At 41.7% G+C, this 27,827-nt stretch overlaps 1 protein-coding gene and 1 pseudogene across 1 annotated transcript in view; both read left to right on the top strand.

The window, feature by feature from the left end:
- Dab1 (DAB adaptor protein 1) overlaps positions 1-27,827 on the top strand; it is a 1,070,329-nt gene that overhangs the window by 210,536 nt on the left and 831,966 nt on the right. The window lies entirely within an intron of this gene.
- The window catches only part of LOC114637584, a 75,959-nt pseudogene continuing 64,886 nt past the window's right edge, over positions 16,755-27,827 (top strand).

Raw genomic sequence — 27,827 nt, 5'->3', positions numbered from 1 at the left:
TGTGCTCACACTTTGTTATATTTACATTTGTAACCCTCACTAGTGTCAGAGAGTCACTGTATTTGAGAGCTACAGCTCCATATAAGTAGCTCACCTGAGATCATGGACCTAAGGAAGCAGGGAAACACTGTTCTTGCCATTCATTTGCAGGGAGGGAATGAAGCCCAGGACCAACAGCTACCAGCAAGTAAGGCAGGAACAGGATGTGGCCTGGTGACCGATGAGTATCAGTGCTTAGTCCCAGTGGTGCTGTGCACACTCTTGCCTCATGCAATTGGTCCACCCATCTGTCTTACTCATCACTGTAGCCTCTCAAAAGGTTAGCTATCACAGAGCTTCATCACCTGAGTTACATCCTTATGTTTTCTAGCTCTTATGTTTTCTCTCCCCACAGCATTCTATCACTCTGAGTTGTCTCTACAGTCAAGGTTTCCCAGGTATGTGTTCACCTGCTCTCATAAAGCTAGTCTGTCTGATAGCCATGTTACATATGTCTCATTTCTCTCTACCCTTGCACCCTATGTTATTAGATATTCTCTGTCCAGACTCTCTTCTGCCAGCCAAATGGTGCCTGCCCATTCTGAGATGACTTGTGTCCTAGAAGATTTAGTTGCTTGCCTTATCCCAAAGTTTTCAGTTTAGGAGAGTCTGGGAAAGGCCAGGGATCTCAGAAGGAATGAAGCCATGTTCTCTACTCGCTAGATGATTCCCATGTAGCTGGACTCCATAGTATCTTGTGCCCTATCTCATTGTCTCTCACAAATGCAACATCTTCAGTTATGATCTCACCTCTCTTTCTGTAAAGGTTCCATCCCTGACCAGAAGGAAAACACTCGGGGATGGAGACAAATGTCATCCTCTTTCTTTGACTGTCCTTGATTTCATGTTGAGGTCTCTGGCCTCAGATTCTTTCTTCATTCAAGTAAAGCTTAAAGGTGCCTGGGTGTCTTGTGGATTAAAGGAGACTGTCCACGGGGTGTAACATTATTGGTCATGGTATCTGAAAGTTCTACAGGTCATACATTCTTCTGTCTGGATACTGTCCACTGTGTCTACTGTAGTCCCTTGTCCTGGGTGTTTTTCGTCCACTTTTACTAGGTGGAGGCTTTGGACCCTCAGATATTCTGCTCTAAACCTGAGCCTGAAATGCTTCTAGTGTTTAAACTTGAATGTGTTTCTCTATACCCTGATATTTTTCCAGAGACTTCCTTATATGTATGTGTGTGGGGTATAGGCACCTGAGAGGAGAGCAGATGCCAGCAGAGGAGAAAGGTCATCAGGTGACCTGGGGCTTGACCTACAGGTGATAGTGAGCTGCCTGACAAGGCATGATATTAGTTTTGGGAACTGAACTCAAGTTCTTGCCAAGAGAGTAGAAAACACTCTTGACTGCTGAGGCATGTCTCTTGGCCATCTTATTTTATTTATTTTACTTTTATTATCTGACTTCTGTGTATCTAGCACTTAGTAGGTACCTTGTAGGCCTTCCAGAGACACTTGATAAATCCACATGAAAGAATGAGTCTATCCTTTCTTCCATTGGGGATGAAATTTCGAGAACCATTGTAACCAGGCTTTCTTTGACCTATGGAATGGGCTAAGGCTGGGAATAAAGGTCTGGTCCAATTTCCAGCTTCAGCCAGCACAATGAGCTCTAAAACATGACATTTGCATCTATTTTACTAAGACTCTTGTACCCTGTCTGCCTCCTCCCTCAATCCTGTAACAATAGAAGTCCTCATTCCACTAAAACTGTGTCATTTCTTTAGCGTTTTGAGGGTTAGAAATTAGGACAAGACTATCAGCCAAATGCAGCGGCACCAGTGTACTGACTGGGTATCTTATCAGATATTCAAGAATGCAGCAAGAAATGTCATGGGGAGCTTCCGACAAAAATATTTAATTAATAGCAACAGCTACAGAAATGAATAACAGCATCCAGGCAATTACAGTGTTCAATAAACCAGCTCTCCCAGGATGGGCGGCAGCAGATTACCGACTGATGGACTGCATTTAAATATGTTATCTGCTCACTGGAAAGACCCAGTGGGTCCCTCCCTTCTAAGACATGGCCAGGAGTTGTGTTATTATTGTAGCCTTTTAAAAACGAAATAATAAATTAAATTATCTGTCTGAGTGGTCAGAGATTTTTAGTCCTCCCCAAAATACTGAACAATTATTTGTCCCTGGGATGAATACTGGGGACCCTGGAGGGATTTCTGTAACTAGAGCATATGTTGGTGGTCAATGGGAGATGGGAGAAGTTTGGACTTTTAAATTTCTAGTGCTGGCTGTATGACCTTGGATAATTTCCTCCATTTCCTGGAAAGTACAGGTTAGCTCTTGTCATTATTATGTACTGAGATTTTCCTAGCAGGGCAGTAGTTTAATGAAGGTGATAGGCTACATAAAGCTCCGGTGAACTGTCATAGTGTGGTACCTGGTGATGCTTTTCTCCTTACTAAGGGTATCAGTGTCAGTGAAGGGGAGCTTGATTCTTCTCACCACTAAGGAGCTCACTGTAGGTGCAGGGAGCCAGCTTGACATAGTGAGAGTTGAGTCAGTCAAGCAGAAAAAGCACAGTTGGAAGTATGGCAAGATACCTCCAAGAGGATCCAAGCAGAGTCAAAAACTTTCTGAGAAATGCAGGATTGTACTATTGTAAGGTTGACACAATGCCCAAGCCCTATGTTCTACAGAGAACAGGAACTATGCACCAATCATATCCTATCTAGATCAACACTCCTTTGGATACCTCCTCTTAGGGTGCACCTTTAAAGGAATTTGTACCTTGTACAAATTCCAGGATAGAGCTATAGGCAGGAGATTGTGGGTCCTGCCTTTTATCTGATTCAAAGGCAGAATGTTAATACCTAGGACACAAGTGGATTTCTCACAGTAGACATTCAGCTGGAAAGTCCAGAAACAAACCACAGAGCACAGTCATTTGGGATCTGTAATATCTGCTAAGCTCTGAGCTCCCTTCTAGTAGCTTAAAATCAACTGATGGGAAGCCAACAACATGCCAAGCAAAACACCAGTTTTCAGAGAGGCAATGGTATGGATGTGGTGATCAACAAGCACAACTCAATAAGCACTAACCAGAGCCACAAAGGTAAAGTCAAGTCTTCTGGAGAGCATGAGCAGAGCTTTGATGTAGCTCAGTCACCTCTCCTGTAAAATAAGCCTCACTAGCCAGACCGGAGAGCTCTTGTTGATCTGAATGAAGTGGAGTCCAGTAGTCTATAAGAGGAAGCAGGGCTCTCAGATGGACACAATTTTCAAAGTTACATAGGTGACTACAAGTCAAATTCTAAACAAAATACTGAGGAAAGTAACTGAAAGCATATGCTCTAACAGTGGGAAGTGGCATCTATCAGATGTGAAGTTGACATTGATAGAAGTAACAGAAAAACAATAATAAACAGAAATAGAACCTGTGAGTATAGCAGACAGGATTACTTAGCACAGATCAAATTTGCCTGCCCACACCCTGGGTCTTACTTGGTTCTCAGAAGCTAGAAGAGACCACTGGGTATAAGCTGCTCTTGGGTTTGTCTAAAAGCATATGGCAGGGGACCTGGTAGGATTGGCTCTGCTGCAACATCATTACTTAGCTTCCATTTGGTTTAGAATGAGACTCTGAAGCCATTCTAAGCTTCAATTCCTTGGTGAGACTAGGACCTTCTAGCTGCCACCAAAGAGGCAGTGTGAGGTTCATGATGGTGAATGGACAAATGTATCCTATGTGAGGAAGCAATGTGACTTTCCCGACTAGAGAGTCTCCTGGCTCTTCAGATTTGGACCTCCAGAGGCTCTCTGCCGATTTCCATAACAATGTCTCACAGAAACCTCGTGCTAATTTGTTGAAATGTATTTCAGAGTTTCCACCTACATCATCATCTAGATCTCCCTATTAAAATATGCTCAACAGCTTATGGACTTTTCTATATCCCTCATTTCTTTAACCCACTCCATCAGGTAGATGTACTGCTGCCTGGAGTTGGTTATTCTTTCTGTCTTCTTTGCTTCCACATTCATTCCTATGACCTTTTCTCTCCCCTGGACCAGGGGTCCAAGTGAACAACTTCTTCACCCTCATCACCAGCACTGAAATGGTCTTCAAGAACATAAATCTGCCTGTACTATTTCTTTTCCAAAAAACTTCTAGTGATGTTCTATTACACCGAAAAGAATCTTTAAACACCTTCCTAAGACCCATAGAGTCCACAAAGGTGAGGTCTCTACCCAGTCTCCCCTCTCCGTCCACCATCACCATCATCAGGTGTGTAGCCCTGCTCAACCATTCTCCTGGAAACCACCCAAGTCCTTTGCAAGAGAGACATGGCTGTAGGGTGACTCACTGGAATCAAAGTAGCAATGGTATACACAAAAGCATCCCTCAAGCATCAAGCTACTAGAAACATAACTGACCATCAACATAAAGAGTGATTGAAAGTTTTCCTGAGGTAATAGAAGACTTTATTAATAACTTAAGCTTCTATGGTTTTCTTCCTAGACAACAGATCTGCATTTGAATACATTGGTTTCATATATCATTACATTGATTGCACATGCCAAGTGCTGTGTTAGGCAACAAAAAGGAAGAGTGACAACCTTCTCTACTTTGATGTAGTCCCATACAGAGCATACCCTAGATCCTCTTAGCTGCTCTCTATAAATTGATTTTCTGCTCTTCCTTCTACCTATAACAAACAATGCATGTGTGTTAATAGATTCAGACTTAAACAGAGAATGTACCTAACAGATTAAGGATGCTGTTTGTGGAGAAGTGAGATAAAGTAAGGTTTTGATGGAGAACAACATGGGGTTTGAAATGTGACATGTGGGGTAGAAATTCCATTTCTGTCACTTATCAGCTGTCTAATCTTCATTAAGCAACTGATCTTCTATAAGTCCACCATGCTGGGTTGTGGCAAAGATAAACGAGATGACAGGTGTATCTAGAAAGAGCATAGGTAGAGATGTTGAGGCATCACTATGATTCTAAGTAGAACCCCAGTTTACTATGATTCTTAGCGAGCAACCTGGGGTGAGGGTCAGGGATGGATGAGACACTTCCTCCACTGGACATCTTACCATACTTAGCCTACTCTGGATTTCTTGCCTTCTAAACTTCCTCCTCATGGCTTTCCAGGGTGCCTTACAGCTGTCTTGGCTGAATTATGACAGTCGGGGTTGCCAGTGACACATGCAGGTTCTGCCACATTATGGAGAAATGGTACATCATTTGTCACAGCCCCACCAGTACTTCGGGTTTTGAGGGGGAAAGAAGCTGGGAAGGAGGTATAAAAGATAATGCAGAGTCTCCAAAATTAATGAGGTAATGGGTAGCATATTTCCATCTAAATGAGCTGGGGTCATGTTCCTGGGAAGGAACAGAAAAGAGGAATAGCCAATTGAAGAAGCTCAAAGTGGAAACCAAGCAAACAGGCTGAATAAATCAATGTCCAGTTGTGTCTTATTTGTGGCAATTACCTCTCTGAGCCTCCAGTCCCCAGTGCCCCACAATTGGGCTGCAGATGCTCATTTAACAGCTCCAAGGTTGACATCTTAATGTTTTCCTTCCCACAATAAAAATGAGTATCTGCTTCAAAATACATACTTGTCATTAGTGTTTCCCACAAAACCTTTTTGTTCTAGGAAATAAAGAGAATCTCAGAGATGAGTGCCTCCTTGTGGTGCCAGGGGACAACCATTGAAGACAGAATATTTTCAGCTGTCCTCGTCAAAGAAAAGTCAGTACAGCAATTTCTGTTTATTTGATCTCAATCCCACTCGTGTTATGTTGTTTGTTAGGATGAGCTTCCTCTTGGTCTAAGGATAAGTCATGATTGGATATCACTACCATATCTTTGCTACCTCCAGAGTATTTTTAGGTAGGGAGCTATAGGAGAATTAACAGGCATGTGAAACCCACCTGTTGGACTCAATTCTACACACTGAACTCAAAATCCTTATATCTATTCTATGAGGTATCAGCACTCATGCTCAGAGAAATGGAAACTGAAGTGATAAGTGAGTCACATAACTAACTAGTGTGTGCCTGGTATGCCCATCTCCAATGTCTATTTTGTCCTCATGGAGGGGTGGCTTGGGGACTTTAGAAGAACTTTGAGAATGCATTACCCAGCTCAAGAGACGGGACTTATGAGAAGTATGGAGACAGAAAGGCTCATGGGATCATCATCTGACCTAAGTTTTAGGCACGCTTCCTCTAGTACTCTCAGCAGAAGCCAGTATCAGGACTCATGGTTAGTCTGAGTGCCTGGCACTGGCATTTCTTTAACTTCCTGAGAAGGCTCTGGATACTTTAGCTTTTAAGCTTATGGACGTTTAAGAAAAACTGTGTGTCTCAAGTCCTCAGCTCAGTACATCTACCTTCTTCCACCCCTGGTAACTTTATGTACAAATTTCTGCTCAATGGATTTGTGTACTCCAAAAGTGCCCCACATTTTGGTGACAGTCAGTGGGTGAACAGCCAGGAGTTTCCACATCTTAGAGAGCAGGGGAGACCTTGTGAGGAGAAGGATCTAGTTACCACAGTGTGTCTCCTAGCTCAATATGAGTGGGACACTTCTGTGGACACAGGGACTTAAGTTTCTTAAACATTTACTTTGTAATCTTCTAGTACCCAAGGACTTGTTAGAGTTTGGGTATAAAATGTCCCTTAAAAGTCTTGTCCCTTGAAACTTGATCCCAAGCTGGTGGTGCTATTATGAGGTGGTTGGGTCATGAAGGTACTTATTTCAATGCATTAATTCATTCAGAGCTGAGTGAGATGTTGGGAAGTGGTACCTGGATAAAGAAAGTAGGTCACTGATTAGAGAAAGTAGATGATTGAGGACATAGTGTTGAAAGGTATGTCTTCTCCTCAGGCTCTTCTTCTGTGCTGCTTCCTGGCCACTGTGAGGAGAGTAGCTCTGTTCCCATCATGCTATTCTTCCATGGTATTTGCCTTATCACAGTCTAGAAAAAAATGGAGCCAAGTGACATTGATTAAAACCTCTGAAACCATGAGTGAAGATGAAGCCAGACTCTTTTAAGTTGTTTTTCTCACTGTCACCATGACCACACAAACAAGCAAATGAACAAGCATACCTGAATAGTACATATGCCTTTCACTTCCCCAGCTTTACATTGGGGGAGTGTAGCTCAAATAGGTGAGTGATTTGCTCAAAGAAACACAGCTACAGAGTAAGATCTGTGTTTACAACGACCTGCCTTTTCTGTTGAGGCATCCTGTCTCATATTCTGTAACCTCAAGGCTTGCCTTCTCTGTTGACTCCTTCTAGATGGAGCCAGCGCTGCTTTTATCATCAGGATGCTTGCAATGGACCTCCCGTAGCTTGTCATAGCCCCTTTCAGATGGCTCCAATTTTTCTACAGGTCTCTCCTGACCAACCTGGGTTTGGAAGTGCTCATCTGGCCCCCACTCAGTTTGACAATTGGTCTGTTGGTTCTCTCACCGATGAGCTTCTTAATGGCACATTTATGAGGAAGAGGACAGCAAACCTTCTCCACAGATACTGTGGGCATATGATCACAGCCCAAGTATGCTCATCTTCAATACAGTTTCTTTTTCTTCATCATTAGTAACTTCAGTGTGTTTTTCTGAACAGTAACCACTCCTGCTTGGAGCAAACACTTCACAGCACTCTCCATTCCTTCCTCCAAACTCCTCCACTAGTAAATTAAAACCTCTCTCTGAGCACCAGCTGAGGCAGGTGTCTTATAGACATGGTAATTAGTGCAGCCTTCTGAAGACTGAATGGGAAAAAGCATTGGTTTTTCTCAGCTAAGTGCCTTTGGCTTTGATTTGAACCTCATTTACTATGCTCACCACACTTTCCTAGGTATGATCCATGACCAGAGTGGTTTCATACATACAGAGAGCCTGTATCTTACCGTTAGACAAGCCCTGGTTTTATCCCCGGGATCTTCATCTTGTCTACTTGTCTGAATTTTTGCCCTTGAATAATAGACATGACCCCTTTGAACTTCAGTTTCTTCATCTCTATAGTATAGAAACCATCATCACCTCCAAAACAGTGTGATGGGGCTGGTTACGAACATGCTAGGGAAACACATCGCGTGAAAAAACAAAAGAACAGCTCACATAGTTGTAAGTTAGCATCCTGAAATGCTAACAAACAGAGCACCCATCTATCTTTGTGGCTAGGCAGCGCTGGCTGCAAAAGCTAATCTGTGTAGGGACTGGCAGTTCCCTTTATGTGAAAGTAGCCCATATAAGATTGAATGAATCTGGATTGTTTTAAAAAAAAAAGAATCATAATCAAGAAATGAATGATCCAGAAAGGCAGGCCTTAGCTAGCTAAATAAATTAGACTTAAAACAATTGGAGCCATCCAGACTGATCTAGACCAGTTAATTAGAGCCAGGAAGCCTGTTGTAGAATGTCAACTCTATGATTTATAAGCTGGACAACACTTCAACCCTTCAATTCTTTGACCTCAGTATCACAATCTATGAGGTATGGGTAGTGGTAGGAGCTAATTCATTTAGGTTTTTGTGAGAATTAAATGTGCTAAAACGTGTAAAACACAGAATCTACCATGTACTATATACTTAACCAATGGTGATTTATTTTAACTCAGAAGGTAATTATAGATGTAAGGCATGAGAAGTTGAAAGTATCTTGTGGGGAGCCACAGAAGGAACATGGCTTTGGAGTCCACCTCCAAACAAGGTCACCTTTATTAATTTTCAATAGCGCTATGACTAAGGTAACCGATAAAAGAAAATATTTAATTTGGGGACTCATAGTTCCAGAGGGTTAGAGTCCATGATCATCTGGGGAGTCAGGGGGAGCATGGCAGTGACAAGGCATGGTATGGAGGGGTATCTGAGTGCTTCCATCTCATCCACAAGCATAGACAGACAGACAGACAGACAGACAGACAGACACACACACACACGCACACACACATGCACACGCACATGCATGCATGCACACTTAGAGAGGGGAGAAGGAGAGGGAAAGGGAGAGGGAGAGGGAGAGGGAGAGGGAGAGGGGGGAGGGGGAGAGGGAGAGATAACTCAGAATGATGTGCTTTTTTGGAACATCAAAGCCTGCTCCTTTTGGTGCACCTCCTCCAATAAGACCTCATCTCCTACAACAAGGGCCACACCTTTTATTCCTTCCCAAACAGTTCCACCAACTAGGGACTAAACATTCAAACATATGCGCCTATAGTGGCTATTCTTATTGAAACTACCACAATGGCTTTGGAGGATAGCACTTTAACAAGGTCAAGAAGGGAAGCTCCTGTTCTGTTGAAAACAGAACCTACATCATGGTGTGTTGTGAAAGTCCCTTCTCTGGAGACATAATCAAACTAACTCTTCTTCCTAGGGTCCCAAGGGCAAACTGAGAAACAATTACATCTCAGTTCACTCTAGGATGGAACAGTGAGTATATTGGGGTTTTCTTATGGAAAATGGGTGAGCAGTTACTTATGGGAATGTGGATGCTGCTTCCCACAAAAGGCTACACCAAGAAATCTTTAACTACTAGATATAACACTTATAGCTACTTATATGGAACCCACAGCTCCTAGTCTTTCTTATACCTCTAGTCTCTCCTGAGACAAAAACCTCAGACAGAGATTCATACAACAGGTCATACAAGATGGCTAGATACTCAGATAACCTTCCTTCCATGAGAAGATGTCAAGAGTCAATAAGCTCAGTTGAATGTTTTGTTAGCAGGGTATAGCTGAAGGTCCCAACATGGTGGTTGTTTGACTTGGAGGATAATACTGTACAACTCATTGTCTCATATCTCTGAGCTCCATTTTCCAGCAGGAGAGCTGATAAAATAGCCAAGGACACTTTGACAGACAGATATAGGGAAAATGAGAAATCCCCGAATGACTGGCAGTAGATAGGGACAGTGGTGTTTTGGTTTAAACAATTCAGTTTAATTTTTCAAGCTTCAGTTTCTCTATCCGGAAAACAAAACAAAACAAAACAAAAAAAACAAAAACAAAACAAAACAAACAAACAAACAAACAAACAAAAAACAGTAGAACTCACCTAACCTCACAAAATGGTTAGGAAAAAAACATGCCAAGGGATGACAAAGCCCAACAGACCTCTGGCTGCCTGGTTTGCTCATCTGCATTGTTAACATCCTCTCTCAGTATGCCAAGTCCCTAGGCTCTGGGCATGTTAGGGCCTTCACACTCCTGAAGTGTATGAAGAACACTCTGTGTCTTTTCACCTCCTTCTCATTTGCTCAGTGGTTAGCTCTTTCTGTGTTTCCAATGTCAAATGCAGACCCTAAGATAACTAATACAGACACATTAATTTTCTTCTCCGAGAGTCTGCAATGTGTTAAGAAGCCCCACAGAGGCCATATTTGTTTCTCATTGAGTCCTTATCAGCAGTTCATTCACCTATGCCTTAAGTCCTATTTAATATATCAAGACTATAGAGATGTAGTGGGTTCTAGGATACACAAACTAATACCACATATTTCCCACCCTTAAATACTACATTACAAAGTAAGCACATTTATAATAATAATGCCACTAGTTCCAGATTCTATACGCATAAATGAAGAATTAGATATTATTATGATACCAAAGCAGGTTTTCATTCCAGTTTCCACCGTGTCTCCCTTAACCCTGCCCTGAATAATGTAGTTTCCTAAGTTCCTTGATTGGATTATGGGCTTTCAATGTTGAACAATCGAATTTGAGGAGGAGAAGAGAAAATCAGGAGAATGGAGAAGTACACAGGAAGTAGAGAAATGTGATTTAGCTGATTTGCAATGCCTTTTAAGCAACTGACCTCCATGCTCCTGCAGAACCTGTTGAGCTAACAGCATGTCGAGGTGCTCCAGTCATTAACATGGAGTGGGAAAATGTGTTTCTCAAATGCAAAATAAAAGTACCATGCCTCCAAACTCTAGACCTCATTAAGTGAGCTAATTCACCTACTGTTAATTTGATGGAAGCCCTATGAGTAATTAGGATGCTGGCATCTTCCAAAATTATATTCTTAATTGTGGTATTCCTCTGCATCACAATGAATCTGGTCACACCCTTCCTTCTAGAATGTCTTCCTTTTCTCCCACCAGAGCTATGTGGTGAGCATTGAGTTTTGACTTAGCACACTTAGCATCATGATAACAATTAAGAAGAAATACTAATTAGAAATCGGAGGCCACCCTGGAGATCCAGCAGAATGTTTGAAGCACTGGATTAGATCCATTGCTTTTTTTTCTTTTTTTCTTTTTTGAAAAAGCAATCTGGGGTGATGAAATCTTTCAGTTGTTACATTACCAGGGTGAGCTTCCATTTCTTAATGCTGTGTGCAACAATTTATATGGGTTTATTGAAGCATGATGCTTTACTTTGCCTTGTAATCACAACACAGTATTTCACTCTTGAAATCCTGTATCCATCTGTCATAGTAAGGTGTGTGTGTGTGTGTGTGTGTGTGTGTGTGTGTGTGTGTGTTACACAGAAAAGAGCAACATTGTTCTTTGTACAAATAACATTTTTCTGAAGGGGATGTCTTCCAGGTCCCTGTAAACAGATCTGGGTATCCTGAAGGTAGACTCAATGATTTGAATTTGACTAAGAATTCCGTTGAAGATTATGAAATTAAAGAGGCTTCTGCAAGGAGAGTTCATGACGACATTGTGTGGAAGACATGCTTTCCAGTGGCTGCTTGGCTAATTCCTAGTTGAGGACCTGGGGCACTGGCAGATATCTGGAGAGGAATAGTGGGTGCAAGTACAGCAGTGGGGTGTTCATCAATCAACAATTCTTATTTTGTATGGCACAATGAGCTGCATCTTCCTGGCTTTGATCTTTCATTTTCTGGGAACCTCAGTGTGCTCTGCTTCCCTGGATGGGAAAACTTTGTTTACCATTCATGTCTATACTTTGACACGAAGTTCAGTGACCAATCTTTGCTCCTCACTTCTCTGCCCAGTGAGCTCATTTCCCTGGCTTCCCAGTATTCTCATTTCTCAATGCCCAGCATTCTCTGGCTAGATTCCATCTCCTGAATCTTTCAATGCAGCAGTAAGTAAGGACCTTGTTCCAATGTTTGGGAAGAGTTTTTTTTCTGGTTCTTACACTACTACAAGCTTTTTGCGTGGGTGAAACAAGTTGTTAAACATTGTATGTCTGTTTTCCTTAACATGTGAAAGGCCAGGACTCTTTTAGGTTCCAAATTCTGGTGACTTTGTCTTTGTTATGAGAAACCACAAAGACTAAATAATGAACAGACTGCGCATTTTGCAGATTGATTTTCTGCCTACCCCCTCTATTTTCCCTTCCTAAGGAAGAAAGACAGATGACAGAATTAGGTAATGGGAATGGCCAAACAGCACCAGGTTGTAACAGGTTGTGGATTCAGACACATGTAGTTGTAAGCCAGCTCTACCACTACAGAGTTCTGTGACCTCAGGCCTCTCTCCCCACTCTGGAGGTCTTGTTTCCTCTGGAAAAATACAATCATACTATGCCACAGCCAGAGTATCAGGCCTCTATCCCCTCTCTGGGGGTCCCGTTTCCTCTGGAAAAATACAATCATACTACGACACAGCCAGAGTATTAAGACTCAATGAGAGAGTGTTGGGGAGTTTGTGCAACATCCAGAAGATCAGAGGAGAGTCTCGCTCCATCCTAACTCCTCATCTGCTTTGTTGGGTTGAAGCACCATAGCTGAAGTCATAAAGCAGGGACTCACATTAATAACTAGAAGCTGAAGATCACGGGAATAAAGAGACAATGAGAAGCCATTGGCCTTCACTGTGATGGAGAGCTTTGCTCTTTTGAAGGTACCACGGGAAAAGGCAGTCTATACACTCTCTTTTATGTCAAGGGGAGTTCTGAAAGACACTGAGCCTCATGGGAGCGTTCTGTCACTAGCCACTGTTTACACAGGCTGCCATCAGACTTAGAGGTGACGTGTAGAAACCAGCTGGAACCCTGACACTAGCCTGGTGAATAACAAAACACCAGCAAACTATAACATACACTTCGAAGCTGAATACCTAAAGTGGAGCAGAGATGGGATTGGAATTGTTTGATCTGAAGCTACATGTTCTGCCTCTGCCATGTATGCGCTGGACAAGTAACACAGCCATTGAAGTAACTCACACAATCGACTGCTTCCCCTTTACTTTACCTAACATGGATTCTCGTAGAAATGGCAATTTCTTCTTGAATACCACAGATTTGGTGAATGGCAGGTGTGTTCTCATTGATATGGATAAGTCAATGGAAACATTAAGTTTAACATAAATAGGCTGCCTGCATAAAAGCATATCTCACTCATGGAAAGACCCAAATCTGTCTTCTTCCTTAGGACTTGGAATTTCTCACTGCTAGGAGGAACATAACAATCACCATTGTCTGCAGCTCAGGGACACGGAGTGAAGGCTGACTTCCTAGCACAGAAAGAGAGACTGTTCTATATGCGACAGTCAATTTCAGAACTAGGTTTTGACTTGAATGTGAGTTAGGCCTCTCAGAGGCATAGTGAACAACTAACTGTGAAGAGCCAGTGGCTGCAGCTGAACTTACTGACTTTTGTACTCAGAGCAGACAAATCCATGGTTGCCAACATGAAGCCAGCCACAAGTTTCTGTAATGAGCTGTGGGCTCACACTTATTTTCTTACCAAATGGCTTGGGCATGCAAGCAAGGTAAGGGAAATAATTTTTAGTGGTATTTTACTCTAGGTCTCGTTGGTCACATAACCTCTATTTTCCTTACCTAAAGTCTACAACATTTCTTGTCTCCATTTCTATCAGCAAGGCTTCTTCTTCAGAGTTCACCTCATGTCATGAAGAAGCAGACATGAAGGAAAATTCTGAAATGATTTTGTTATGTCATGCTAACATGTCACCGATGCTGATTAAGTAAGGACAAATGCATTCCAGCTAAAAAAAAAAAAGGAAGGGCATTGAAGGGTTAAACTCCCTGCAGAAAGTGCTTAGTCTTGATATGGAGGTCTACCTATGACTGCATCTTCCAATGTGTTTTTGTTTTTCATTTCATTATATTATTGCTGTGTACAAAAGTTTAAACCCTGATTTTTTGTTGTTGATCATTAATTCATTTTCCACATTATTAATTCAAACTCTGTAAACATAATACTTAATAACTGCAAAGTGTTCTAGCCAATGGCTGTCTTTTCTAATTAGTCTCTCTTGCTCCTCCTCCTTATCTCCGTTCCTTTCTCCCCCTTATTTTCTTCCCATCCTTCTCCCTGCTTCTCCTTTCTCCTCATTCCTTCCCCTCTTCATCTGCTTTGCCAGCTCATGATCCAGTTCTACTTTGTCACCTTCTAAGATAAGATAGAATAGGGACAACATCCTCCTCTTCTTCCTCTTTCTCCTTTCTTATCCTCCTCTTCTTCCTCCTTCCTCTCTTTCTCCTACTCCTCTTCTTCATCCTGCTTATCCTTTGCCCACTTATCTCTTTATGTGACTTACATTTATTAAGAACATTTTAATGTGTCAACTTCAAGTTAAATTACTTCCTTGAAGCATTTCATCTACTCAGCATGGGAACACTTAGAAAGCGGTTTTGTTATCTCTCTATAGAGATGAGTATGTAGCCAGCAAAACCAGCACACATATGAAATGTGCCCCAGGGAGTATGACTATTAAGAAATGGAAGTGATGTTTGTTCTCTCAGTCTTTGGAACTGAAGGATTTTTACTTCTCCCATTTCCCTCTTGTTAGTCATTTAGGTTGTTTCCAGTTCTTCCCTGTGAAATCATGCATGCATATGCAACTCTACTTATATATTATGCACAAATACAAATATATATACATGTCTATATACCTTTTGTAGTCAGTTCATAAAACTTGTTTATGGAAAAGGATGACCAAACCAAAAGCTTGACCATTTTCCAGAGTCAATTCTTAACTACCAGATTGTTTTCTAAAAGTCACATCTACTTGTTTCTGCCTATGCTGTTTGAAAGGGTTTCTCTTGTCATTCACTGGACAGAAGCAAAAAAAGAGAGGTGGGAAGAAGCAGGTTGTAGGAATTCGGGAGCTCTTGTTTATGATGGTATAGGAAGGGCCTTGGGAGTGTGGAAAAGCGTCTTGGGATGAAAGAAAGAAAGGGTGAGTGAAAACATTTATACTCAGAAGATACAGCATGGAGAGCCTTCTCTATCACTTACTTACTGTTAATTCGGGGTCATCAGCATCCTTGTTTGCTAATGTATTCATTTGTCCACTTGTCTGAAGTATGGAGAATGAATATAGACTCAGGGAAAGTGATGTGTATGAGAGAGAGAGGAAAAGAAGGGGAGATAGAGGGAGGGAGGGAAGGAGGGAGAGAGGGAGGGAGGATAGGGGAGAGAGAAAGACAGACAGAGAGAGAGAGAGAGAGAGAGAGAGAGAGAGAGAGAGAGAGAGAGAGAGAGAGAGAGAGAATGGCCTTAGTTACTAGGGTAGGAGTTCAGTTAGTGAGATAATAGATGAGAATTCCATATGAAAAGACTCTTGTGATAAAGACTGGAAGTCATGACTTCTGTGCACAATGTACAGTGGGATCAGCAAAGGCTGACAGCATCTTCAGGTGGCTGTCCCTTAACTTGAGGCTGGTATGGCAAGGTCATAAAGTACTTTGGCTTATAGATGAAGGGATTTAATCAATTGTTGCTTCCACTATTGTTTTAAGAAAAAGCTCTTGCTATGATTGGCATATTTGAGTTAACGCTTAGGAAGAATGGAGGATAGTCAGTACAGTCAACACTGTCTTGCTTTGCTGTAAACATCTATATGTACATCTTACTTTTGTGCCTAAGTATATATGGTTTGACCAACATAAGTTCTGACTTCAAGTTCTAGTTCAAGTTCCTAAAAGGTGGAACAAGCCCCGAAGAGGAATTGAATGGTTTCTACCTGCATTCAATCTCAAAGGGAGAAATTAAGAGAAATAAAGTACATTAAGTATAACATAGACACTCTGCAAGAGGGACAATTCTATCCCCATTTCACACATACATGAGACAAGCAAGACATGTTTGGGTTAATAAACTTTCAATAATACATAGAATACAATGCTACAGTTTGAAGTCAAGTGTGTCACCAGGTCCCAAGACTCACTCCTTTGGAATCCAGTAAGACATGCTGGAGTGAGACCTTTCACATGAGCCTCAAAGAAGAATGCCAACTTTCTCCAGCTAGACCATTACAGATGAAGGCAATTCTAGGATGGAAACAGCCTGAGTCAAGCAATGTAGTGAGATTTTATACTTTCAAAAATGCACAGACGATACACATCTATACGTAGATATAGATATATCTGAAGGATATATATATATATATACATACACACACACACACACACACACACACACACACATATATATATATATATATATATATATATATGTCATTTCTCTGTTGATAATTGATTGCTTACTATGTATCAAATTCTATTCTTAGTATTCTGTGAATACTGAATCTTTCAATCTTGCCTACAGCTTTTATTAGGTACTGTTATTTTCCTCACTGTACATGAGCCAGCAGACAACAACACATACAACACGTAGGCTACAGAGCCAGCATTTCAATATAGGCTGTGCTAGCTCCAGACTGTCAACCACTTTGCTAAGAGGCCTTTTATCTATGGTGCTGATGCTACAGCTCATACTTCCCTGGCCTCAAAGGGAAGGAATGACAAAGCCACTCTATGACTTATTTTCTTTAAAGACGAAACATGGACATTGATATCTTTGATGAAGAAGACTCTTACCAACCAAGGTGATCTGGTCATCACTTTTTTTTTAAATTAACATAGCAATAGTGGCAGAGAAAGCTACCTATTTTCCTGGGCCTGAACTGCTATAGTGGCCATGGGAATGGGGGGAATGCAGGCAACAGAATCAGTGTGGGAATAAATATGAATCCAGTCTCAGGTAATGTCAAATTGCATATGTAGAGGGAGGCAGAGAGACTTGGGGGATGGCACCATTTCTGTCTTCACAGAGTACTCATTTCCTTGCTTGGCTGTGAAGCTTTATCTCTACAGAAAAAGTATATGGATCCTGGGGCCAGAAGCAATTTACTTGTTTACTTTTCTGTGCAGAGAAAGCTGAAAGTGTCACATAGCGATATGCCCTAGTGATGAATCCAGATCCCTCCTCCCCTCCCTCTTAAGAGAAAAATTATTTTGCTCATAACTTTGATGAGCTTGGTGAGTGTTCGAATATCACCCCAAGCTCACAAACCACCCAGGCGCTGGGGAAATCAGTAATATTTTACTGGTGGACTTGGTTGAGCAAACACAATAAAAACAGGTCCAGTGTCATTGCACACTGGAAAAGCAGATGGCGGTCGAGCAGAGCTGGATCTGGCAGTTTGAAATTTCAAATTAAATCAATTTGGAGCTTTGCTTGTGCCTCAGGCAAGATTGTCCTTCAAATGAAGGAGATGGGAGAGGTGAGCCCTTTATTCCTGGACTGGCTCTGCAGCAGTTGGTGAATGACATGCGGCTTTCTCCTACACGAGGTGGGCTAACAGAGACAGGGGAATTGGCTTGGTCTGATCCAAGTTTCCAGAGTACAGTCCTGGGAAATGAACAAGAGAGCAGCTTCATTCTTTCTAGGACCCCGTCCATACCACACATGTGGTTTGAAGCTGCTGGCTCAAGATTGTCAGGATCTCGTGTAGAAGGCTCAATGGCCCGAGATTTGGCCTCTCCAGAAAGTATCTTGTTCCAACTTGCACAAGTTAGAGTTCAGTGAACAGTGACTCAAGTGGAACACAAGAGTCTGTGATGGTGAGGCTGCTGGAGGTTCCAGGATTTTTACAGGCTGGCCTCAGAAGGTAAGGATGAAGTAGCAATTGCCTTGGGAATCCTCAGGATTGTCTAAAGTGCTTTGCAGTCATTCCAGGAGATAGTTAGCTTAGTCTTAATCCCTTTTGGTCCGTTCCTTCTTTTCAATGTAAGCTGGTTCTGAGAGATTCTTTCCACTAATGATCCTCACCACTGGCTATGAATAATGTTCACATAGGTCATTTTGTCATAATATGTATTTTCAGCCTTCAACTGGAGATTTCAGTGTCACAGATCTGGGTTCGTGGTCTTGGCTACATTTAGCACAGGTACTGACACGACACATGATAATCAAGGCAGACTTCTGTTGAATAAAAAAAAAGAAATAAGCTGAATAACTTATATATACCTACACAAAGACACTAATTTCTATATTTTGAAAATTTGTGTTCCCTTGGCATCAAGTGCTCCTCTTTTCATTCTGTTCTTCTAATGTAAATAACTTCTGGCCTTTAGGACACTAGTCATATGTTTCCTGTTTCATTTTAAATATTCCCAGTCAGTTTGGCCTCTGACACTTTCCTGCCTTCTCATCTCTATGCCCTCTGTATTGACCTTTTAATCTGTTTAGAATCTTGAACTGCTTTGGGGACTGTCTTAGACAGTTTGGATATGGATAGTGAATTGACGTGCATGGGATGCTTAAACAGTATTTATGTATCAGAGATGTCAGAAGGCTTGATGCTAAGTGAGGGGCCACGTCCTACGTTTGACAATGGCAGTCTTATCATTGCATTTTCAGGTTGGCAGGGAGGGCTCGCAGGCTCTCTCATAAGGTCATCAATCATATCTATTAGAGATTCAATCCCATGACTTGATTAATTATGTAAGTATTATACTCCTAAAAACATGAAGTTGATAGTTGAGATTTAAGCCTATGAATTTTGTGGGACACAAGCATACAGTCTATTATTAGTGAATAGGCTATGAGGTTTCTTAGAGCTAGGTACCCAGTCTATATACCTACCGCCTACCACAAAGAAAGAACCTGAGAGATGATAGTTTCATTTTAATCATTGCTAGTTATGTATATAATGGTATAAACAGCAATGCAAGGAGTATTAGTGTGTGTGTGGTATCTAATATGTGTAAAGAGATATACATGAAAAGTCTATGCTTGGGGCTGTAGATGTAAATAGAGGGGTTTGTGTTCTGCCCCAGTATTTAGTTCATTGATCCTTTACTCTGTATACTTACCAAAGCACTTGAGTATCTTATATTAGTATAAAAATTGTAGAACTCCCCTTCTCACTGCCTTGAAATATCTGCTCTGTGCTGAGGAGTTGGTATTTTTAAAGATTCCCCACACATAACTCAGATTTTCAGCCCAAGTTGAGAGTCATTCATTAAGTTGGTAAGGATCTGTCGAGTGCCTACCATATGCTGGTGCTGTCTTGGACTCCAGGGACACACCAGCAAACAAGACACAGAAGCACTTTTATTTGAATGGGAGGGAAGTAGATGAAAAACAAATCAATACATGCTCGAGAGACTTTAAAATTATACTAAGTGTTACAAAACAGAATAATGAAGGGGGGGTGACGAAACAGAGCATGATTGGCATGATCTTGGCTTGGCCAGGGAAGCTCTGTCTCATGAAACAGCCTCTGTGTTGAAATCTACATAGTAAGGAGACAGCTGTATGACTGAAAATCTGGAATGAGACAGGGAGAATAGCAAATACCAGAACCCTGAGCACTAAGGAGCTACTTCACCCTGAGCACAAAGGAGAGCTCAAGAGCGTGGGCCCTGGGTGAGAAATCTGAAATTGGTGTCCATGGCCTTAATTCAAGATGTTGCCTGGGACAGTCTCTCTCTAGAGACACTAGTGGGGAGTCCATCCCTTGCCTGTCAGCTTCTGGTGGTTGCTTGCCTTGCTTAGCTTGTGGCATGCTGCTCTAATCATTGAGAGCATCTTCTGTCAATCTCTTACTTCTTTGTCTTCACACCACCTTCCTGGATTTGTTTCAAGCTCAGGGCACCATCTCTTCCTGTTCTTCCTTTCTATTAGGGCATCTGGATTTCATGGGAATCACACATGGATAATCCAAGAGATGTTTCTGATCTTAAGATCCTTAAGTCACATCTGCTTCCCTTTTCCAAGTGAGGCATTATTGCAAGTTAGAGGGACTTGGACCTGTGAACAGTGGGGCTTGTGTCATTTAGAGAAGCATGAGGAGTATAACTCTCTCTCCCCCCTCCCCCTCTCTCTCTGCCTCTCTGCCTCTCTGTCTCTCTTTCTCTCTCCCTCCTTTCCTCCTCCTCCCCCCCTCTTTGTGTGTGTGTGTGTGTGTGTGTGTGTGTGTGTGTGTGTTTCTATCCAGGAGCATATGTATATGTGGCTATCTTGGGAACCTGTCAACCCAAGGCCCTCTTTTCCTGAACCCCACAAAGTACACCTGTTCTCTTTCTCGTTCTTGCCCACATGTCATTCTCTTATTTAATGCTCAGCAATCTGGTACACACAACACAGAGTGTTCTTGGTTTTCTGCCACATCCAGATCGTATCTGGAAACCATCACAAAGGACTCCTCTGCTGATATGACTTGTACTTTCTTATAGCCTTTAGGCAGTCTATTTTAAGTTTGACAGTACTTAGGGTTGTTTCCTAACATCTAAGCTTATGGAATCTCCTTTAAAGTTAAAAGTGATGCTTCCTCCCCTGGTTGCTGTGTGATTAAGTTCAATATGATTCATGTGCATTGATGGAGAATGACACACTAAAAAGAATTAAATTTGTTTATGAATACAGGTACATGATAGTAGTCTCAGTGGCATCCACTTATACCTAAAGACTCTGCTGTAGGCATATTCTCGATATGGCTTTCAAGGGATAGATACTGTTGGTTGTATGTACAGATTCATGATCCTTCAGAGTTCAGGAAGTATTACGGTGGAAATGGGACCGACAAGATGGTATTCCTCAGAGTTTAACTATGAGGTATGTTTTGGCCAACTGGTTATCTTTTATCAAATAGCTAAAACATACAGCCTTTATAGTTTCCTGTGGATTGTAGCCCCCCTCACAAATTTACTAAAAAGGCCTGCTTTCTAAACTATTTGGCCCTTGAGGATATTTGATTTGTGTCCCCTCATATAAAAATAATTATATACCTTTGTAAAAATGTACTGTCTCCAGTTTGTAAAGTGCTTTGATATTTCTGACCCATTTTTGCTTCATAATTCCTCCCATGTGCTTAGGAGAGAGATGGGGAAATGTTTTTTCCTGTTTGAAAGACAAGTTAACTGAGACCCTAATAGTTAACCACTTTTCTGATGTCATCAAACTCATAAGTGGAATTCCTGGACCAGGAATCTGGGTCTCTTGACTCTCAGAAGGCGTGAAGATGCTACTGATTCTGTATAATCGGCTGCTGCACTCTAGATCTGGTTTTTGTTATTGTCAGCAGAGAGCCATAAGAGTCAGACCTAGTGAGACAGGAAGAATTATCTGAGTTTCGACAAAGGCCAGGTCAAACTCTGCCCACTGCAGACTGTAGACCCTGATAGGGACGGGATAGAAATATAGGGAAATGATAATGGAGATGGTAGAAAGTGTTTGTCCATGCTAGAAGAAACCAAAGGTAGATAGCAGAAGGTGAAACATCAGCACAACTGAAGAAGACAGAGCTCTCTGCTTTTCCCTGTGCCCTTTTACCTCATCTCTGAATGCCTGCTTTGCTTTGTTTCTCATCTGTAATAAGGATGGTACCCTTGTACTCACTTCTCTGGTCTTCTATCATGAGAGTGATGTTGGATTGTTGGGTCATTCTATTCTGAAAACATCCTGCTAAATGGAAGCTCCATCCTATGGGACAAAGCACAGAAGACGTTTAGGTAATATTCTAAGAGAGGAATTAATTTTCTATCTGTGTGATCAATAAAGTTTTCTTTATATATCATACAGACTATTATGTTTTCCCAAAGGTACCTGGATGTCCATGACAGGCCTCCAGGAAGGTAATTTGAAAGTTGCCTAATGGATTTCCATAAATGCTGTAGGAACAGCCATCTAATCTATCCACTTTCTTGCTAGAGAAAGTTGCAAATGCTTACTGTAGGCATTGGGTGGCTAGTGGATGAGGTTGAAGCTGGGTGACTATGGGTTTTCACTTTCTCATGAGTCTATTTCTAGTTCATAAAGATTCTAAATAAGCTACTTATTTTACCTAACACTGTCTCAGAGGTTGCAGGGCTTCAACAACAACCATGATCTTCAGGAGCTATAATGTTCCCTTTTCCCATGCTCTAGTTCCCAGATTGGATTGTAACTTTAGAATGTCTCAGCACAGAGCCCTAGCAAAGTCCATGAAAGACTTGGTGGGTTTTTTTTTTTTTTACAGTCTACTTTCCTGCAGGACTTTATGGGAAACCCTGTTGGCTGGTTAACTTTCCTTGGAGAGGATGAGGGGCAGCTGCGATGGTCTCTGCATATATTTGGTTTGGTTAGTTCTGAAGAGAAATTCTCTCACCTCTAGTTCTGATCTAATTTTCTTGGTGCTTTTATTATTTTTTACTAGAACTTCAACTGCAGCTCATCCAGGCTACCCCCTCCCCACCCTAACCACCCCCCCCAAAAAAACCCGGAAGCCATATGGGGTTATTTTTTGACAAATCTTGATAGGCAAAGTCAAGTGTGTCATCCACAGCCCAGCTGTAGTGGGACAGTAGAGTTGCTTACTAAGAGACCAAGAAAATAGCCAATGTCGTCTGTGAAACAAGATGTGCTGGGAGTTAGAAACAAGGAAGTCCCCAACATGGAGGGCAGGAATTGACCATCAATGAAAGTTCAGTGATATCAGGCTGAGCATCAAACCACTGCTCTAGAATGTCTGGAAACGCCAGACTGAGCTGACCACACCTCTCATAATGTTGCTCCACTGAAAGTCCCAGCAGTTCTGAGGTTGATGCTGCTTGACCATTAAAGATGTCATGGGGATGCGTCTGCAGAACCGCTGAAGCCCAGTAGAGGTGGCATGTTGTATGAGCAGTGCTTCCATCTATCCCTCACTGCCTGGCGAGTAAACCAATCCTCTCCAGAGCTTCCATGAAAATCCAGTGCTCCTTTACTGCACCAAACTTTCTATGGTAGTGATTCTTAACCTCCATAATGCTGAAACCCTTTAATACAGTCTCTGTGTGGTGCTGACCCCCCACCCTAAATTTATTTGATTGTGACCTCATAACTGTAATTTTGTTGCTATTTTGAATCATAATATAAATATCTGATATGCAACCTCATGGGGGTCATGACCCACAGGTTGAGAACCATGTTCTTTTGTTTTTTTCTTTTTGTAATTTTTTATTGGAAATTCTATTTACATTTCAGATGTTATCCCCTTTCCTCACTTCCCCCTCCCACCCAAGAACCCCCTATCCCACCCATCTCCCCTCTTCCTGCTTCTGTGAGGGTGTGCCCCCACCCATCCAGTCTATCTCCCTGCCCTCAAATTCCTCCACACTGGGGCATCCATCCTTTATGGGACCAAGGGCCTCCTCTCCCTCCTATGCCCAACAAGGCCATCCTCCCCTACATATACAGCTGGAGCCATGGGTCCCTCCCTATGTGCTCCCAGGCTGGTGGTTTAGACACTGGGAGCTCTGGTTGGTTGGTATTCTTCTTCTCCCCATGGGGCCGCAAACCCTTTCAGCTCCTTCAGCCTTCTCTCTAACTCTTCCATTAGGAACCCCATGATCAGATCAATGGTTAATTGTGAGCATCTGCCTCTGTATATGTCAGAGTCTGGCAGACCTCTAAGGAGACAGCTGGATCAGGCTTCTATCAGCATGCACTTCTAGCATCCACATCAGTGTCTACCTTTGGTGACTGCACATGGGATGGATACCCAGGTGGAGATAGAAAGAGCAATTTGCAAATTCATTTGAAATAACAAAAAACCAATATAGTGAGAACTATTTTCAAGAATAAAAGAACATCTTGGGGAATCACCATCCCTGACCTCAAGCTGTACTACAGAGCAATAATGATTAAAAACTGCATGGTATTGGTTCAGAGACAGGCAGGAAGACCAATGGAATAGAATTGAAGACCTAAAAATGAACCCACACTCTTATGGTCATATGATCTTTGACAGTGGAGCTAAAACCTAGTCTAGTGGAAAAAGGACAACATTTTCAACAAATGGTGCTGGTTCAACTGGAGGTCAGCATGTAGAAGAATGAAAATTGATACATTCTTATCTCCTTCTACAAAGCTCAAGTCCAAGTGGATAAAGGACCTTCACATAAAACCAGATACACTGAAACTAGTAGAAGAGAAGGTGAGGAAGAATTTCGAATACCTGGGCACTGGGGAAAAGTTCCTGAACGGAACACCAGTAGCTTATGCTCGAAGATCAAGAATTGGCGAATGGAACCTCATAAAATTGCAATGCTTCTGTAAGGCAGAGAACCACTGTTCTATGGGGTGGAAGTCACTTTGTATGTTAGACTACATCACCACAGTATCATTAGTTTAGTTTGCTTTGTGCATGTATGACCAGCATTCCAAAGAACAGTCAGCTTAACATGTAGACAGGAAGCATGTTTTCTCTAGCTACTTAGTTTGTCCCAGCTCCTGTTATATAGAGAGATTTGCTGGCCCTCTAAACATCCATTATCTGAATGCTTTAGGCTCAATTCACTTTCATTGTCTCTGCTAACTTCACACAACTATTGCAGATGGAAGAGGATATTTCAGGAATATGATATTTGAGTTGGACAATCTTGCTTTTCTCAGGGATCATGTACAAAGCAAAGTGCCAGAGACTGATACCTGGTGAAGGTCTGCCTCTGCCTTCTCACTGTAGACTCGTAGTGGAAGGCCAAAGGAGGTCTCTAGAGCCTACTTATGCTACATCATTCTTCATTTACTCATGAAGTTCTCATAACATTCTAACCTAAACAGCTCAGAAGAATACATTACAGTGTGGGTAAGATTTTTCACATGTCAGTGGTGGGCACACAGAGATTCCACCTGTAGCAAGCTCTGATGCACAACACTACTGCAGAGTGGAGAAATCATCAATCTGTTTCAGTCAGAGCCTAACTGGGCAGAAAAGTGGAACCTTACTCTCAGAAGTGCTACATTATGACTGCTGATTTGCTTGTAAGAATCCAGAGAGAGATAATATATTTGAGTATTTTGTAATTGTGTGTGTAAGAAACCATTCCAACATTCCAACTTGCTGTGTACTTAGTATTCTGATTGGTAAATGGACATAAAATACCAATGTCATTGCATTCTTGTAAGCTCTGCATGTAGATTTTGGATAATAGTAGCTGAGTTTTAACTATTTCTAGTTTTCACAGAGAAGAAAACCAAGGGTGAGAAAGGTGGAACTATAAAGGGCCCAGAAATCCCAGAAGTCTTGTGAGTGACAAGCCTCCTGACTTGTGTATCTATGCTCCACTGCATTTCCAAAACTCCTACTTTCAGGTTCCTAGCCTCAAAGCAGTCATGCTAATTTTCTAGGCTGGGATTGGCCATGGGCCGGCAGACAGTGGTTTGTTTTGTGAAAAGATAAAAAGGATGGCTGGCGGCATCTTTTATTCAGTTCTCAGAATGGTGTTTAACAAGTACTTCTTATTCTGAGACCTCAAATGGTGGGTTTCAGCTCCCTTTGCCTCCCTAGATCCTGTTGCTACTTGGAAAGCCCTGTGGTTCACAGCTAATTAAAGAGAGATGGAAGAAAATTATACCTCTGTTGATGCTATTGTTTTAATCTATCTCAAAAGCTCCTTAATAGCAAGTCAACAAGCAGTGGCCCTAGAGGAGTCCTTGGTGACAAAGAAGGCACAGGAGGCCCTGGAACATCTTCTGTGATTCAACCATCATTAAGTGACACTTATGCATTCCGTCATGAAAGATATGCAAACATTCATGGACGTGTGTGCACCCCCACCATGGGCCTACTTGAATTTTTAGATGATATCCTAGCATCTGTCAGGTTATAGAAAAGCAGGGAGCTCCAGGAGAAAATAAAATACACCAGTGTTATGTATTTATTTATCTATTACATGCCTGACATCACGTTTTCCTGTTAAATTTCCTCTTTTAATTACCAGAAGCATGTGTTTACACTTTATATAGGAAAGCCTTAAAATGTGGAAGAGTTAGGATTGCACAGCTGGTGTCAGACCTGAGATTCAAAACGACATCTGTGTCAGCAGGATTATAATTATCACTTTCTCTGAAATGCCTTATATTTACTGAGCACTCACTATGAGCTGAGTCAATCCTTGGCATTTCATATATATTAACTTATTTAAATGCAATCTGTACTCACTAAAACCTGTGTCATAAGCAGTATTATCTCAGAAATACAGAATGATGGCTACCTCAAGGTGCTATATCTGGTAGTCTAGTTTAATTCTAGAAAATTGGACCTTGACCACACTGCTAGATCTCAATCCAACCTAGCTATCTCCCAGCTTTACATCTTGCTTCAGTGAGGCTGTCAGGGTTTGTAGACATTTGGGAGTCTCAGCACATCTTTTTGATCCATAATTAGAACATAATATGACTCCAGTTTATATATCCTTGTGTTAACAGTTTTCTCAGATATTCAGACAGTATCCATCATAGACACTACAGCCAGTGATATGAGTTCTAAAAGATGACATTATGCGTCCACTGAATCCCTTTGTTGTTTAGTAAAGCATGACTCATTTTAGCATGAAGTACCAGTATGATCAAGTGACTACTTATAAGAAAAAGTTTCAGACTAGACCTAGATGCATGGCCATGTAACAGGAAGTTGCCAGCACAGTGTGATCAGCACCCGGGACAGCTCCAGTATCCCTCTTACAAGATGCTGTCCTGCAATTTGTCCTTCTGGACTTGTGCAAAGACTCTAGACCGGTGTTGGCCTTACTTAGCAACTGAAAGTTTAAAAGTGCCCAACACTCTTGGTGTGTGTGTATTTGCATGCCCACACATGTATTCACACATTTTGAAGTTTTATTTTACTGTAGTAAAGATATTTAATGTGAGGCACCCCCTCTTAAGAACAGTTTTAAGTGCACAGCATAGTATTTTGGTCAAGGAACTTAGTGAAAGGATATTTACTGTCACTAACCAGTAGAAAATGCAAATTGACTCCAAAACAAGATGAAAAATCTCCATAAGTGTGTGTGTGTTATGTGTGTTTTATGTGATGCACATGTAAGGTATGTATGTATGTTATATATGATGCATGTGTATGTGTGTATACATGACCATGTGGAGGGCAGTAGAAGATGTTAGGCATCTTTCTTCCCTTGATAAGGGGTCACTTACTGAACTCATAATTCACTTTTTTTAAAAATCTAGGCTGAATAGTCAATAAACACCAGGAATCTTGTCTCTACGATCGTCTTCAGACCTGGGCTGTAAACATGTGTGGAGACACACAGCTTTTTCATGGTGCAGTGTAATAATTGCTAATGTCACTCCTTAAAGCTCAGCATGTCTGCTGTCAGCTCTCTATCTGGGATGAGTAGACATTTGTTCATGTCTACTTACGAGTCACAGACCACATGACATGTGGGGCCTGAACTCAGATCCTTATACCTGGACAGCAAACACTCTTAACAGTGAGACACTTCCCTGCCCACTCCTGACATTTTAAGACTTGCTTCAGTTTTAAAGCTAGTTCTTAGACTTCTTGAGTACTCATTTAAAAACTGGATGAAAACATTCAAGATTTCCAGAAAAACTAGCAATGTATACCCACATGAAAAAAAAATCGGTACCTAAGTGTAACATAACTAAAGGATCTCTTTAGCATATCACTCAAAGCTAAAATTATGATGTGAAAAAAATAACCCCTCACATCCCCCCCCCACACACACACAGGGAGAGAGAGAGAGAGAGAGAGAGAGAGAGAGAGAGAGAGAGAGAGGCGGAGAGACAGACAGACAGACAGACAGACAGACACACACACACACACACACACACACACACACACACAC

Source organism: Grammomys surdaster, unplaced genomic scaffold (genome assembly GCF_004785775.1).
Source record: "Grammomys surdaster isolate TR1022 unplaced genomic scaffold, NIH_TR_1.0 100, whole genome shotgun sequence".
In the NCBI taxonomy this organism is placed as follows: domain Eukaryota; kingdom Metazoa; phylum Chordata; class Mammalia; order Rodentia; family Muridae; genus Grammomys; species Grammomys surdaster.
This window is presented reverse-complemented; position numbering and strand designations above follow the sequence as displayed.